The sequence below is a fragment of the Dermacentor silvarum genome, chromosome 1 (assembly GCF_013339745.2).
Source record: "Dermacentor silvarum isolate Dsil-2018 chromosome 1, BIME_Dsil_1.4, whole genome shotgun sequence".
Lineage (NCBI taxonomy): Eukaryota > Metazoa > Arthropoda > Arachnida > Ixodida > Ixodidae > Dermacentor > Dermacentor silvarum.
In genome coordinates, this window is record NC_051154.1 from 379849391 (window position 1) to 379866484 (window position 17094).

At 49.2% G+C, this 17094-nt stretch overlaps 1 protein-coding gene across 1 annotated transcript in view; it reads right to left on the reverse strand.

Moving 5' to 3' along the window:
* The window catches only part of LOC119445925 (laminin subunit gamma-1-like), a 472050-nt gene that overhangs the window by 69663 nt on the left and 385293 nt on the right, over positions 1-17094 (reverse strand). Inside the window, 1 exon segment of the mRNA XM_049663167.1 lies at positions 15681-16133. The gene's annotated coding sequence lies outside the window, so the exon portion shown is untranslated.

The following is a 17094-nucleotide window of genomic DNA, read 5'->3' on the forward strand; positions in this document are numbered from 1 at the left end:
TTGTGAAGACAGCACGGGACTGGAACCATCTACCTACAACTGCCATGCACCACTCCGATCCACATCAATTGAAGACAACACTGAAATCACTCTTTCACTGCAATTAAAACCCATCCCTCATGTAATACCCAAACTGGGGCCTTTGAGGTATAATAAATGAAATAAAATGAAATTACAATTACGTAATGAAATCTTATTAAAGAAAAATGTACTGGCGGTTGCTCCACTGTACTGGAAACAATATGCACTAGGTTTTCTTCGAGTGATGCAATTGCTCTTTCTTTAAATCTTGATGCATGATAGTTGGGACACCCTGTATGCATTTATCTACGAGAGAAATTACATTTCAGTACATTTAATTACATTACACGTATTTTCGGGAGCTCTGCAGGGGCACGTTCCTGACACCTTTGCTTTTTATGACATCATGATCATCATCGTCATCATAATAACCCTATGTTTATGTGCACTACAGGGCGAAGGCCTCTCCCAGCGATCTCCAATTACCCTTGTTTTGCGCTAGCTGATTCAAACTCGCGCTTGTAAATTTCCTAACTTCATCACTGTCGCGGCTTGGCACCCATTCGCCGTCGGCGCGAAGTCGTTGACGGGGTGTACAAGGCGGTACACAAGCCGGTAAAAAAAACAACAAGACATTTATCGATTCACAACGACACACAAACTAATCAACTAAAATTAAAAAAAAAGATAAGACAACTAACACATCTATTAGTGAGTACGAACTTTATTTAGGTCCTGAGGAAACCGAATTAAAGCGGGGCCGGAGGCTTCGCGAATCAATCCGGCGACTCCACCCAGGTCGGGGCCGGTAGACAGAGTCCTTCAGCGACGGCCCGGCCCTCTGGAGAGCGGTGAGCTGAGCGACGAGCTCTGTGCTTCTGAGCTCTGAGTCCAAGGAGGACAAGTCAGGAAAGTCCGTGCCTGGGTTCGCAAGGCACAGCCAGAGCATATGTTCCAAGTTGTTGGTTGTATTCGTGGCTGCAGTGTGGGCATTCAGTAGGACGATCAGGATTGATCCTGCTTAGTGTTTTTGGTGTGATGTATGTTCTAGTCTGCAACTGTCTGTAAGTGACAGCCGGTGCTTTTTGAGCTTTGCGGGAAGAGGAGCGAAAATTCTTCGTGCTAACCCATGATTTGAAGTGATTTCATGGTATGACCCAAGTGGGTCTTTGTTGTTTAGGTTCTTCCAGGCTGGGTTGAAGCGAGGGGGCGGACCGCAGTCGCGGAATGTGAGTTCTCGCGCCAGGTGGTGCGCCTGCTTGTTCGGATTACAGTCAAGAGGTCCGGAAATGTTGCCCATGTGGGCCGGGAACCATGTGATGTGTGGTGACATGAGGTTGTCTCCTCCCGTTTCTCGGAAGAAGATTTTGTTGACAACCGTAGCTGCTTTCCTAGAGGCGAGGGCCGCCGAGAAGGTTCTAATGGCTGTTCTTGAGTCCGAGTTAATGACGGAGGCTCCTTTGCAACTTCGAAGGGCCACCGCGATGGCCATTTCTTCTCCTTCATGAGTGAAGTTGGTAACTCCCGTTGCTGCGTTGACGACCGAGCCATGAGCCTCCCCCACAGACACCGCGTAGGCGCCTCGGTTCCAATATCTGGCCGCGTCAACGAAGAGGACTTGCGCTTCGTTACGTTCGATGTTGTCAAGGATTGCCTTGGCTCTCACTTTTCTCCGACCTTCGTTGTGGGTGAGGTGCATGTTTCTTGGGATTGGATCAACGGTTATTGCCCTCTTCGCGTTTGTGCATATTTGCGACTTTTCTGCTGGTATAAAGAGGGGCTGTATGCCTGCTTCTAGTAATATCTCGATGCCCGCCCTTGTGAGTGAGAGCCTACTAATTTGGGCTGTGCCTCAAACAGTTCCGTTGCCGTGTTGCGTAGCCCCATTTGGAAGAGTTGTTCCGTGCTATTGTTTCTAAGGAGGCTTAGGACCTTTTTGAGACCTGTTCTGATTAGTTTGTTGATTTTATTCAGCTCCGTCTTCATCCAGTTGAGGAAGGGGGCGGCGTAGCTTACAGGCTGATGAAGGACGCGTGAAATGCTTTCACGATGTTGTCCTCTTTTAGTCCGTCCCTCGTGCTGACGACCCGTGATATGACCCTGGCGAAGTTGAGGGTGCTCTTTGCGATGCGCTTTAGTGCCTCGGCATTGTCATTGCTGTAAGCCCCAATGACCAGGCCCAGGACCTTGATTGTGGTAGACCTGGGGATGTTTCTTCCGTCCCTGGTGTTTAGGTGAACGAGGATGGAGCTAAGGGGCTTTCTCTGCCCGGGGCCTTAATTGTTTGCAAAGGAGGAGCTCTGATTTGCTGGGGGAGAGGTTCAGTCCCGTGTTTCTAACGAAAGCTTCTGTGGTGTCCAGAGCTTGCTGTAGATTCTGCTCGAGTGTGCGTAGCGGGCCGCTCGTGGAGCAAATGGTGATGTCGTCTGCGTAAATCGCGTGCGCTACCCCCGGGTTTTTCGAGAGTTTGTTTGAGAAACCGTGCATTTCAATGTCGAAAATAAGCGGCGAAAGCACTGACCCTTGCCGAGTTCCGATGTTGCCTAGCCTGTGCTTTCTGCTTCTGATTCATATGACATTTATGGTGGCCGTTCTTTTATCCAAAAACGACATTACAAAGTTGTGGAAGTTTACTCCGAGATCTAAAGTGGAGATTTAGTTGAGGATCAGTTTGTGCTTGACCGTGCCGAAGGCCTTCATAAGGTCGAGTGCCAGGATGCCTTCTACATCCCTGGATTTGTTGTCTATAACGGCGCTCCTGATGAGTAGCATGGCGTCTTGCGTGGATAGTGATTTTTCGAAGCCTATGATATTGTGGTGTAATAGGCCATTTTCTTCAATGTGCTCTCCAATTCTACTGTGGATTCCATGTTCCGCGACCTTCCCGAGGCACGACGTAAGGGAGATGGGAATCTGATTCTCTGCATGGAGCGGTTTTCCGGATTTGGGGATGAGGACTACATTGGCAGTTCGCCATTCATCCGGCACCCGGCCGTCAGCCGATACCTCGGTAATTTTGCTCGTAAGGATTAGTATAGCTTTGTCATCTAGATTTCTGAGTAGTTTGTAAGTCCATGTGGGTCGGCGGCAAAGCGCTCGTTTAGGTCGTGAAGGGCGTGCACAATTTCCGAGACTTCAAAAGGACGATCTAGCGAGAGTGTAGGTGTCCCCTTGTACTCGCCTGGCGGGTCGTCCCGCGGGACAGATTGGCGACCTACCGGCATGTAGGTGTCTGCCAGGGCGTCAGCAAAGTCCTTCGGACTCGTTCCTTCTTTTGTGTGAAGATGAACGGGCCTTTCGATTGTTAGTCGGGCATTACTCTTGGTCGGTCTGTTGCTCTCGGCGAAAAGGTTCTTGAGAAGGCTGTTCCATCTTTCTCTTAGCGCGTTCTTGTCCTCCAGGCCTAACACACCTAAACTTAATATAGCTCAATGATGAAGACAAGGAAATATGTCGAACAATTAACACTCGATATAAAAATGAAAGAGAGCGCGGAACAAATATACAAGAGTGCACTTAGCAATATTTCACTAAAGCAAAGTTCAAAATAAAACCAACGATGTAATACGCGTGGCGGGCAGCAGCAGCAAGTCCATAAAATGTGAAGTCAGCGCGCAGAGCTTTCCCGAAGAATGTCGGCGAGCGGATCTTGTTGAGGTGGATGCGGTTGCTGGGAAGGGTTTCCCTGGCGTCTAGATCTGACGATTTCTCTTAAGCAGGTTGAGCTAACTTGAGGCGAACTACCGTGGGCTTCGTTGCTGACGTTGGTTTCTCGTCATACGTCAACTAGTTACTCGGAGTTCCGACGTGGCTAGGCGGGCCAGGTGATACTGGACGGCCCTAGCCCAACGAGTGCTTCTCAGCAGATCACAGGCTCAACGTCTAGACTGATGAGCAGGGACTAAATCCTACGCTTAAATAGCCTCTCCTTTCCCTAGTTTCCTCGGTTAGGGAACGGCAGGTATGGGTGACAGTTCGCCTAATTATTTCATGACGCCTTCCAAAGTCTTGGCCGCGCCCCTTTTAATCAGGGACGTAGGAACGGGAGATCCCCCCCCCCCCCCCCGCCGCTGTCAGAGGTCGCGCCCCCGCACTGCACCACACAGACACACACGCACACACTCGGGTCCGTGGACAAGCACAGAAGCAACAGCGCGAGCTGGCTACACGGCGCCATAATTTTGGACAATACATACGCTGCTCGCACTTTGTGGACACGGTAAAGTGGCATCGCGTATTTCGTGGTTTCTGGAAAGCACATGACCCCTCCCCTCTCAGCAACCCACTCAAGGCACGCGCGGGGCAGAGAAGACACAGGGGTTTGTAGAAAGTACTTTCGGGGCATACGTCAAGGTCGCGCTAACCAAAAAACTAAATCTCCCTTTTTTCGGCCGCTTGCCCGAGTGACAGGCAATACCCGTCTGTCTCGGGCGTTCCCACGCCCACGACGTTTTGGCGCCCGTTAATCGGCGCATCGCTGACTCGAAACTATGCCGCACCATGACAACCACCCAACCTAATTGTCTGTCTTCATCGACTGAGCTTCCCTTACCTTGGCACCCATACATCTCACGTATATGGCAACGATATTCATCATTTTGTCGAAACTGGTGAAACAGTGACACTGTTCGCAAGATTATTTTTCAATTTGTATATGGCCGCGCATGGGTCAGAGCATACATCGTTAAAATATACAGCCGCCTGGTGTGACACATGAGGTATGCAAATAAAAAACAACTATATGTGCATGACTATCACTCGAAAAAAAGGACCCTCTAGTTTTTCAGTACAGCCTCAATGATTCGGGTCTAAATGGCGTCGAAAGTGTAAAATATATGTGGTTAGCATATACAGATTCATTAACGTGCAATAAGCATATTTATATAATAGGTGCAACAGCTTTCCAGCAGTTGTGTTTTCCGTGCCGGAAGTTAGCTGCTAGCTGCTCCTCCTTACGTTTAACTAACAGCATACAAGCCTTTCATGGGGCCTATATTAGAGTATGGAAACATTGTTTCCTGCCAACACCAACAGTATGTCACAGACAAATGAGAAAAAACATACAGAACAAAGAGTTTCGACTTATTCACTTAAAGTACTCCCTCAATGAAAGTATGACGGCTCTACGAGAACAAGCCGATATGCTTACCCTGCATTCGCGGCGACATCTTACTTCTATGTAGTTCTTGTACCAACGTTTTCATCAGGGCATAAATATTGACCTATCAAAGTATCTGAGGCCACCTGCTCGCATTTGGACCAGAACCAGTGACGACATAAGCCTAAAACAATATTTTGTTCTGTCTGATACTTTGAAGCATTCATTTTTCAGGAGCCCTTTGGATATGAGGAGCAGATTACCAGGTGACATCATGAATTGTGATTCTTTTGCAGATTTACTGATCAATTAGAACAATCTGCCTTCTAGCTTTAGGACTGGTGAGTATACCCTGTATTGCGATAGCATGAACCACATTAAATGTATGCTGTTGCGTGTCTTTCTTTTTTTTTTTGCTTTTCGTTTATTTTTTTCCTTACTTTCTTTCTTTCCTTCTTTTTTTGTGGCTCACATGTGCCACGTAGTATTGTTATTTGCTCATAAACCTGTGCTTTGTGTGTGTCCTCCTGAATAAAACTATGAGGTGCGAAGTATGAGAAAAAAAAATAACGATGTTTGGTGTCAAATTCAGCTGCCCCAGCACTGACCAGATACGGATGCTCTAACTGCTGGGCACGGACTCATGCCTAGTAGGAACATATGATATAGAGACGATGTTATGGCGGCCGCTAAGATCGTTGAGATCGACATTCTGCCTGCAGTGCACATTATATAGGCTGGTGATGATGATGATGATGATGATGATGGCGGATGTGGACTTTCGGTGTTGAAGCTAATGCTACAAATGCCTCCCCTCTCCCTCCCCGCAGATTTGTTTTTTTATTGTTTAGAGTGACAGACAGACAGAGGTGAACTTTATTTCGTCCTGAGGAACTACGTGGGGACCCCCTGTGGGAAGTCCGCAGTAGTCGCTGGCCGCGTCCACGTAGGGGCAGGAAGACCGTGGTCCTCCGCCCTTTCGCATGCCCTCTGGACAGCCTGGAGTTGGACTGAGAGTACGCTGCTTTTAAGGGCATTGTCCCAGTCCGCTTCTTTGTTTAACGGTGCGTTACGTAACGCAGGGCATTTCCAGAGCATGTGAGCCAATGTACAGAAATGCACACCACAATCTGGACAGTGTGGTTCTATATTTTGGGCGACGCGACTGAGAAAGCCCATCGAAGGAAAGGACCCCCTTTGGAGCATTCTAAAAGTCGACGATTGAGACCTGTTAAGCTTAGGATGAGGTAGTGGAAAACTCCTCCGCTGTAACTGGTAGTGAGAAACTATTTCGTGGAAAGTAAGTAATGGGTCGCTATGCTTAATTTCGTCCGGCCCCCAAAAGCTTCCATACCGCCGCGGCGGGTAAGATCTCGCGCAGGGTTATGAGCAAGCTCATTGGGGTTTGGGAGATTTATAAGAATATTCGGACCCATGTGGGCTGGAAACCACGTGATGGAGTGAAAACCAGTAACCACCCTATTTCTGAGGATGGCCGCAGCCTCTTGGGAGATGGAACCCGATGCAAAGGCACGTATGGCCGCGCGAGAGTCTGTGTATATATTGGGACGCACAGGGTTCCTCTTAGCCAAAGCTATGGCTATCTGTTCTGCTACATCGATGGATATATGACGGAGAGAAGCCGCGTTAATGAGTGTACCGTTCGTATCAACTATTGCCGAAACAAAGTTGCTGGTCTGTCCATATTGGCCGCATCGACGAATGCTGCCAAGCTTGGGCTATCTGCGACTGTCTTTAAAATAGCCCGGGCGCGAGCCTTGCGTCGCCCAATGTTATATTGTGGGTGAACATTCCTAGGAAAAGAACTAACAGTGAATGATGCCCGGATTGTTTCCGGGAGTGATTGCTCATGGTCGTTGATGAAGCTTGGAGCTAAGTTGACTGAATCTAGTAATCGTCTTCCGGCTTTGGATGTAGATAGCCTGACAATTCGTGCTGTTCTTTGGGCCTCTATCACCTCCGAGACGGTATTATGCATGCCCAGCTGCATAAGCTTCTCTGTACTAGTGGTGACTGGTAGTCCCAGTACTCTTTTAATGCTCTTGCGCATGAGCGTGCAAATTTTGTTCCTTTCTGTCTTAGTCCAATTTAGTGCAGATGCCACATAAATGATGTGACTCATCAGGAAAGCGTGATATATCCTGAGAAGATTGTCCTCTCGGAGTCCCCCTTTTCTAGTCGAGACTCTAGAGATGAGCCGGAGCATACTCTCCGTTTTGGAGGTTATGTGGGCAATTATCTTTGCATTACAGCCTCTGGCGTCCAGTAACAGGCCCAACATCCTGATAGAGTTGACTCGAGGAATAATCTGACCATCCTTCGTGTGTAAGGCAATAGGTATCTGTTCCATCGGAACCAAACCACTAACGCCTGTCTCGCCGCCCTGTACAGCAATAACGCAGACTTGGTAGGTGAGAGGCTTAGCCCTGTTTCAGTTAAGAATTCTTCCGTTACATTTACTGCTTCTTGTAGCTCCTGTTCAACGTCCGCGTCTGATCCACCAGGACACCAAATCGTAATGTTATCTGCGTATAAAGCATGGCCAATGTTTTGCACGGAGGATAGGCGCTCCGAGAGTCCCGTCATGGCAATATTAAATAAGAGAGGGGAGATTACTGCCCCTTGGGGGGTCCCTCTTGCCCCCAACTCAAACTCATCAGATTTAATTTGCCCAATTTTGATGGTAGCAACTCTATCCTTAAGAAAGGATCAAACATATGTGTGGAATCTCCGTCCCAAATTTATCTCCGAGACCGCCTCAAGTATGAATCTATGTGAGATGTCAAATGCTTTAGCCAGATCCAGGGCGAGTATTCCCCTAATATCTCTAGTCCTGCGGTTGATAATTTGGCGTTTGATGAGAAGCAGCACCTCTTGTGTGGAGAGTGCGGGTCTGAAGCCTACCATAGTGCAGGGAAATATTTCCCGGCACTCGATATACTTTGAAATCCTATTGTGAATAGAGTGTACTGCAACCTTACCCGCACAAGAGGTGAGCGAGATCGGGCGCAGGTTTTCCGGAGCTAAGGGTTTCCCTGGCTTAGGAATGAGGACCACCGAAGCAGTCTTCCAGGACTCAGGAACCGTGCCCGATTCGCATATCCTGTTGCTTTCTTCCGTCAACTTCGTGATGCACTTATCATCCAGGTTGCGAAGGAGGCGGTTGGAAATACCATCCGGCCCGGGGGCCGAGCGGCCATTAAGGTTATGTAATACCTCTCTGATCTCAGCCTCTGTAAAGGGGACGACCAGCTCCCCCACCTCTTCCCCCCGGTAGCTGGGATAGTCCCGATGACCAGCCGGACCCATCGGGAGATATCGATTAGCCAGCTCCATGATGAGGGCCATCTCTGAACCTCCCTTCTCTTTGTGCTTTCGCACTATCCTATCAATTGCAAGCCTTTGGTTACTTTTTGCCTGCGAGTCGTCAAGCAAATGTTTAAGGAGGTTCCACTTTCCTCCCGTGCGCGTTCGCCCATCTACCGCCGAGCAAATTTCACTCCATTGTTGCCTAGCTAGTTCTGCACAGTACTCTTTAATCTCTCTATTGAGTTCCACTATTTTCTTCCGGAGTCTGCGGTTGAGTCTCTGTGTTTTCCAACGTGCCTGAATGGAGCTTTTGGCCTCCAGAAGATGCGCCAAATGCGAATCAATTCTGGGGACCTCAACCTCCATGCTGACCACCTTAGTAGCCTGCTCGGAATCTTTCTTTAGTCTTTCGAATAAGTCACCTATAGGATACTGTATTCTTCGGTGTACTCTTTTCTGATTTTACGGAAAACATCCCGATCGGTGACTCGAAACTCCTTGGGAGGCGCGGCTTTGACCTTGACAGAGATGGTTATAACGAAGTGGTCACAACCCAAGCTCTCCTGAAGGTTTTGCCACGCCACCTCGGTTATGTTCTTAACGAATGTCAAGTCCGGTGTCGTATCCCGCGCTACGGACGTCCCCATCCTTGTGGGTAACCGTGGGTCGGTGATTAATTCCAGGGCGCAATTGTCCGCCACTCGAACGAGATCAATTCCTTTCGTGGTTTCCCTTGTGTAACCCCATACAGTGTGCGGTGAATTAAAATCTCCAGCCACGATTAACGGGGAACCTCTAGCTAAACAAGATGCTTTAGCTAAGATGGAGTGAAAAGTCTGTCTCTGCTGTGATGGTGGGCTGTATACATTGAGTATGTAGACGCTCTGCTTAAGCCAGTTAATAGGTATGATTTCTACGAGGAGTGCCTCAGCCCTGGATCTGCCTAGTTGCATTCTATGCTCCTGGAAAGAGCATTTCTTACTAAATAGTGTGGCTATCCCTCGTTTGTTTTCCTCCCGCCCCGCAACGGCTCGATAGCCCGCCAAGGAAGGAGATTCACACAAAGTTTCCTGTAATAATAATACGTGCGGTTTGACCGCCTGTGATTTAATATACTGGGGTAGTGGAGCCTTGCGCTTTTCGAAACTGGCATAATTCCACTGCCAAACTACCAATTCATTAGTATTCCCCGCTATGGTGCCTATATTACATTAGGAGCTCCCTAGGGGCTCTACTACCATCCGTGCCCGACAGGGTCCGTACTGAACCCTGGTTCGTGGCGTTTGGTGTACCCACGATCCCTAGCTTTGTTTCGACCACCCGCATTCTCAGGTTGAGCATGCTAATACTCTCCATAATCTGCTTCATTGACTTCTGTATATTCTCAAGAATTTCATGACTAGATTCGGTGTCCATAGAATCCGACTCGTCCTGCGGAGGAGGGGCCTTGCGTTTGGTCTTGTTAGCCTGTGACCCTTGCTCCTGGGTGGAAGGTTTCTGAACACTAACATTTTGTTGGGCGTTCGCCTTTCGAAAAGCATCGAAGTCGACCCTCATTTGCTGCATTTCCGCCTTTAGACGAGCATTTTATTGTAAGAGAAAAGTGATCTTCGGGTCCTCCCTTTGCTCTGGCAATGCTACCTGCGTTACCTTTTTCGGTGTCGTTGTCTGTGGCTTGACTCGATCCGCCCAGGTACGCTCCTCCTGGATCCGCACCTGGGAGTTGGAGCTCCCCCTGGAACGGGAGCGCCTCCTGGAGAGGCTGCGTCGACGAGCAGCTGGTGCGACGGAGCGCCCCTGTCTTGGCGCGCTTGACACGCTGGAATTACGTGATCGGCTCTCCCGAGCCACCTGTCTCTTCTTGGCGCGCCTTCGGCGCCGCCGCCTCCTTTGTCTGACAACGTAGGGCACTTGGAAACGCTCCTTGCATTTTCGGTCTGCTGCAGGATGTTGTCCACCGCACAGTGAATATTTGGGATGCACTGATGTCCCTCCACGAGAGATGTTGTTCCGCAGCTTTGGCACACCGTCTTGTTTGGGTTAGGGCAAACATCCGCTCTATGGCCGAGGCCTCCACACCCGTAACAAACATCCGTTTGCCGTCTGTATAACGTGCAGCGAAACATGCTGGCGCCACACAACACGTAGTGTGGCACTTTCATGCCATCGAACCGCACGACACCCGTGGTAGTGGTCTTGATTCTTCGAGCCTCCAGGGCCCCAGGGTTTCGGTGATTAACGATCATCGTTTCGAGTTGGGCGTCGTTGATATCGGCGTCGACTCCTCGTATGACTCCCTTGCACGTGCTGTCCGGAGCGGCTATGTAAGCCGACACCTTGTACGTTCCTTTGCTTAGCCGAACTTGTTGAATCCCTGCGTAGGCATCTGCGTTCTTCTTGTGCGGCGTGCAAACCACAAAGATATCCTGAGCTGTGTTGGGGAAGATGACATCGCCCTCCGTTCCCGCCGGAGCCAAGACTGCCAGGGCTTGCGCGAAATTTATCTGACTGACCTTTGTTACATTCAGGCCATCCCTCGGTCTGATGATGATGCGTATAGTGTCCCTCGGGAGTCGAGGAAGCCTTGAAGCGGTCGCGAGGCGTTTCGCTACGTCCTGCGGTGTGGTGGTGCGGCTGTTGCCCCTCCTGCCAAAACGTGCTGCACGGCCCGACGAGGTGGAGGCCTCAAGTCGAGCCTTCTTCTTGTTTCTTCTTAACGCCGTGGTCGATCCTGGCCGATTCGCTTCTTCGTGGGTGATGTGCACCTCTTCGACCATCTCTACTTCGGGCATATTTGTCTATATATAAGGTCTGTGCGAGTGAGGAATACACAGTGAATTTACCAGCAGTGTGTAGCGGGCTTTTATTGTATGTTATACTTACATACACGCGGAGGATGACAGCTGATATTTTGCGTTCACCTTTAGATTGTTTTGTTACAAATGAAGTAGGATTCAGAAGAATATAAGAAATTAGATTTTCCTACCAAGTAAAGCTCGTCAGTCACACTCAATTTCAGCTGGTCCCATTTAGCTTTTGAATATTAAACTGCGTTGAAGACGAATATTTTCGAAGCAACTTTCGTAATTTTGAAATCGTAAAATGTCGCCACTCGTTCAGTCATGCCGTTAAAAAAGTTGCTGGTCGCTAAATTGAAAAACTTGTCACGAAACAGACAGGAAGTTGCAAAATCCAGCGACAAAATAGCTAAAATGGCCACACTGCCACTAGCATGATTTATGTCGTGCTTGGGGCAGGAGGGAGGGGGAATTATATTTGTAGCGTCATCTCCATCACCACCGAGAGTGGTCATCCGCCTTGATCATCAGCGCCGCGCATGTGTGCGTGGCTCGAGCCACGAGCGATCAGAACGCGTTCTGGATAGCTGGCTGGACTGGACGCTGCCACAGCGGCTTCGCTCTTCGCATTCAGAACGCCGCGTCCGCCGGCGTCCAAGATCAACTGGTCGCTCCTGGGCATCGGCACCTGCACCGACGCCGTCTCGAAGAACGGGACTCAGTGAGTGCCGTACCGGGGCTCCAGCCTGGCTTACAATCTTGAAGACTCGCTGAGTGGGTCGTTCCGCGCCCTCATGGTTGCGGCAGTGACGCCGCCGAAGCTCAGCTACATGGAAACGCACAATACCATGAAGTATGCTGAGCGGGCCATGGAGATCGAGCTTCAGGGCAAGAAGAATATGCTCAATGTGAACGTGCACATGTACAGCGCGCTCACCGAGGAGTACAAGCAGGAGGTGGAACGCCTTACGCGTAAGCTCGACAGGGGAGAAACGCACAATACTGCACTCGAGGCTGAGGTGCGAGAGCTCAAGGATGGTCCGGCATCGGTGATAGCCAGCCGACACGCCCTGCTGCGAGCTCAGGAGACCGGCAGTGACGGCAGTGGTCCAACGAGACGTAACGATGCCCCATCCATAACTCCCGGCCTATCACTCAGCGCGAACTTGGGCACGCCTGGCGACGATGGCAGGGTGAAGTACGACGTCGAAGCAGCGTGGAAGCTGTACAGACTGCGCGTACAGATCGCTGGCCAGATCTGGGACAACGAGACCGTCTTGCGCACCAGCCTGGTCGAGAACTGGAAGCCGCAACTGAAAGCAGCAATATGCGAGACCGTCCAGGTGCTGCAGGGCCGCAGTGAGTACTTTATGAAATCGCAAGCAGCCAGGTGCCTCGATGCCAAGGAAACGCTCGAGGCTCTGCACAATGAGCAGCCGCGCAACTTTGAGTGCGGTAAATACCTTCTTGCAGAGGCCTCGGCGGCTGTTTGCTCACAGGCCGTGCAAGCAGAGATGGTTGCGCTGGAGTCGCTGGTCGAGGAGCCCGCGACCCAAGGCAAGCAGCAAGTGTTCACCCAGATTGACGACCTCCTGGTACAGAAGTGCAACCACTGGGATGGCCTCAACAGCATCGACATTCCTCGCCTGCGCAGCCTCTACGTCATTCTTGAGGCGCGCAACTGCTGCAGCACGGACCAGCGCTATGCCCACAAAACCGTTGCCAAAAATGCAGAGGGTCCTGGTGTAACATGGGCTGACGAGCAGCAGGAGGCGGTGGTGGATGGTCCGCTAGGCCTGGCGAGTTTGCTGTAGGCTCTTGACGGGCGGCTGGTCGCCACGGTGCGGCGATAGTCTGCTGCTTTGCTGTCCGGCAGCATTAAGCTTTTGTTTGAAGGCTGCGTAGTCGACCAGTTTTTGTTCCGGTTCCCGAACGGCTCCCCGCATCCGCGCCGGCACCGGCGCAGTGGTAGTGCGGACATGGTCGTCGTGTTTGCAATGTCCATGGCACCGTCCCGGATTCCGGCGCAGTCGAGCGCGGCGAGCGACAGTCCAAGGCTACGAGTGTTTGAGCCGATGTCTACGCAGCCTTCGACGTCGAAGATCATGACCCAGCCGCGGATGCTTGGAAGGTGTCGCCCAACTGGAGTACTGACGGACAGTTCAGCATCCCGAGTCAATTTCAGGGTACTGAGTACCAGCAGCAGAAGCAACCCTCGGCATCTTCGGAGCACGGCGTGAAGGAGCTGCTCTGCCCATCGAGCCTCCCCCGACCGATGTCGGCCGTGACTCCGACTTCTCGGACTGCCTTCCTGTTGTCCAAGAGGGGCCAGCAACAGCTTGCCGGCCGTTTGAGCCAGCCCCGGACGGAATAAGTGAGGTTACACCACGATGTGCGGTCAAGGCAGCCGACTCTCGCGTCTCTGGGGCATGGCCTGTGTTTTACCAGTGGTCAGAACATTGGCTGTTTTTACGCTTTTAGCCTATTGACTTTCGTGAGTGTTCGCCTGAAGGGCAGTGAAGTCATGACAGGAAACACCCCGACATCTGTTCACAAATTCTGCATTTACTTCGATTTTAACCTGCTTTAAACTGTTTTCTCATGACTATAGTATAGTTCATAATAAAATATCGAATATACGCAGCCGCGTGACTCGGCTCCACAAAGACCCACCACGCTCCCGCGGTTTCCAGCCTACTATAACCGCTTGTAGTGCACGGTGGGCTGTAGAAACTCTTGCATCACGAATGTGTTATGGGCACTTGCGAACGCTGGAAGATTTCCCAATGTACGCGACTTATTAGCATCGATCGTGAAGGCGACGACTCGTGCCTGTCGTCTGCTACAGTTCGCAGCGCTTCCTGAACTTCTACCCTCTGTTAGCTCTCGTGGTCTATGCTATAGTAAACTTGTGATGGCTCTTTCACATATATTTTCCGATGTTTTCGTTCGCCAAACTTCATTGACAGGGCTATGCCCTAGACAATATACTTATGAAAGGCCACGTTACAGTGCCGGCCGACGGAGCTCAGTCCCGTGCGGGGTGGGCTTTTCATGCGCTGTTCCGCACCCTGCAGCGGTAGCTCACATGGATTATAATAAAACATGCATGAGACAACATATGATTGAACTATAAATTTATTAGACAAGAGTAATACTTTCTGTGTTTAACGAGCATGTAATGAACACTCGATGGAAATTCTACACTTGCCTCGATATTAACCCGCTATAAGTTTTCTCATGACTATAGTAAAGTTCATAATGAAATATCGAATTTCCGCATTTGTTCACAGAAACGTTCGGCACTAAACTAACATTGCGATCGCGATTCTCAATGAACTGTTTCCCAAAGTGAAGCCGTTTCTCGCCGTTTTTAAGCGGGCGTGATTTGAAGAGAAAGAAATTGAGGCTTTCTGCTGTTTTCAACACACGAAAATGCATATACCAGTATTCCCTCTTCAGTGCAACACGTTCAACTCAGTTCAGCGATTTACATTCTGGCTTTCAGCACCCAATTTGTTTCTCTCCATGTAGTGCTGTATCTTTTCCTTTCTTTTTCTTATGATCACCGACTCCATGAGATGAATTGGATTCAATCCTCTGAATACAACAGGCTCAGCGGTTCCTTTGCCATAGAGATTGAGGCAGTGAAATGCGGCGCCACTTAAGCAAACTGGGAGTGTACAGTTGTTGGGACAATTGCATCCGACGAACCATCGTTATTTACACTTCGCTTCTCGAAGGTTTAGCACCTGAAAGAACCCTTTGCGATGTGTTGAACGCGATTTAAACCGCGGATTCGTGACTGCAAGGACGTGCCGACACAAAGCAACACATTTCTCTCGCATTTACTGCGAAGTTACCACTGATTCTTTTTTTTTCATTCCACGTCCCATCGAAATGCGCTCACGGTAGCCGCAAATCGAAACCGTGAACTCATGCTACGGCAGCAACATGTGGTGCTTCGGTTCACGCTTGACCATCACCAGCGCAAGAAGGCTTTCCCGAGGAATTGCCGCTGGCTTCGCAAATTTCCCCCACTACGGCGTGCCTCATAATCAGAACTGGTTTTGGCACGTAAAACCCCATAATTTAATTTTTTTTTTAGCTTCAATGATTGAAGCAGCACATGTACAAAACAACAGGTTTAATTTCTCTTTAATAAATGCACGCATGAGGAGTAAAAATAATAAGGGACATAATCTTTTGCACTGGTTTCAGTTTGGCATTCCGCACACAGTGGCAGTCTCAAAACAACCAGTACTTTTTGATCTCTAACAATGATTTCTTTCTTTTTTTTTGAGTAACAAATCACAAAAGAACAATCGTAATACGTCCGAAAGGGTATACAAATGAAGAGAAAAAACAAAGAAAATGAGATACATCCTTCAATCTCTTAGTATACTATTGCACTCTGTACGCAGGATGTTCACCTGCCCAAGGAGAGAGTAATAACAAAGTGGTGGTTTTATTGCAGCTTGTCACGTTGTAGAGCGGCGCCTCTTTTTTTTTTTTTTGCGCGCGGCGGAGTTCGTCGTAGGAAAGCGTCGTTCCTCGCACGATATGGATACGACGTGTACAGGGTGCAGGGTAAGCCTAGTTTGAAATGTGATTATGCACAGCTCTCGCGGAGGACGACTGCAATAACTTAAATCCTTCAAATGCAGTTTCTGAAATGAGGCGAAAATGCATCCACTCGAGATTGGTAGTACTACTAGCACGTGAGACTATGGGTGGAGCCTGGCTGAAGCTCGCGCTCTATACGCCTCGCGGTTCGCGTCGATTGTTCACTAAGCGACTTGCGACGACTGAACAACGAAAGACTTTCAGGTGGTAAGATGTGTTTATTTCGCTTACACAGCATTTAGGCACGATATACGCTCTACCTAGGCGAAACCGGACTCTAAGCTACCTCGTCCGCGGCATTACTTCACAGAAATACGTCCACAATGTGTATTCCTCACGGTTTTGCATAGCTCGTTCGCCGCAATGTAGAGAAAGGCACATATGAAACACAGTGATTTAATTGAGTGAAATGGGATGTTCTCTCTCTCTCTCTCTCTCTCTCTATATATATATATATATATATATATATATATATATATATATATATATATATATATTGTTAGCCCGCGAAAGGCGTTAATGAACAGCCAGCCAGGCAGAGTTAATCGCGACGGCCTTGATCAGCTGAGTGCCTGTCGAGATTCAGCTAGCCAGCCGCACGTCGTCTTTCTCTTCACCCGTCTTGGATGCCCCACATTCTGTTAAGGCGTTTTTTCTTTTTTGCTTGTGACCAGGGAATAACAAATATGTAGATATACAATATATCTATGAAGGTGATGTAACTGACGAACTCCTTATTGACCACCCACATTCATAGCAGATCAGTCAGCGGTGTTTCGGTGAACGAGACAGGGAGCGTGGCCGGTCCAAATTTGATTATATGTGCGAATCATTTTTGCTTACAGTAAGACGTTTTCAAAGCATTGCAGTATGAAATTATTATCGAAGAGGACAACATAATCAAGATCCGTTCGCTTCCTTGAGCTGTTTGATCACGTAATGCTCTGAAAAAAAAATCATTTCTGACTCATTATGGCATCCTTCCACCCTGTTCGTTGCCCGGCAGCGCCTTTCTTTCCAAAACGCAGTTTCCGTTAAGTAAGGATTCTTGTGTGTGTTTTCTATATCAGTGGCAATAATGATGCTAATTCCTCGCCTGACCAGTAACCAACAATGACAATCGGCGGTGGACGTGGTTCTCTTCGCGCTGGCTTAGGCTAGACATGTAAGCCATCTTGAAGAGCACTGTTTTTCTACTAAAAGGTTACCAGTAGACAGTGA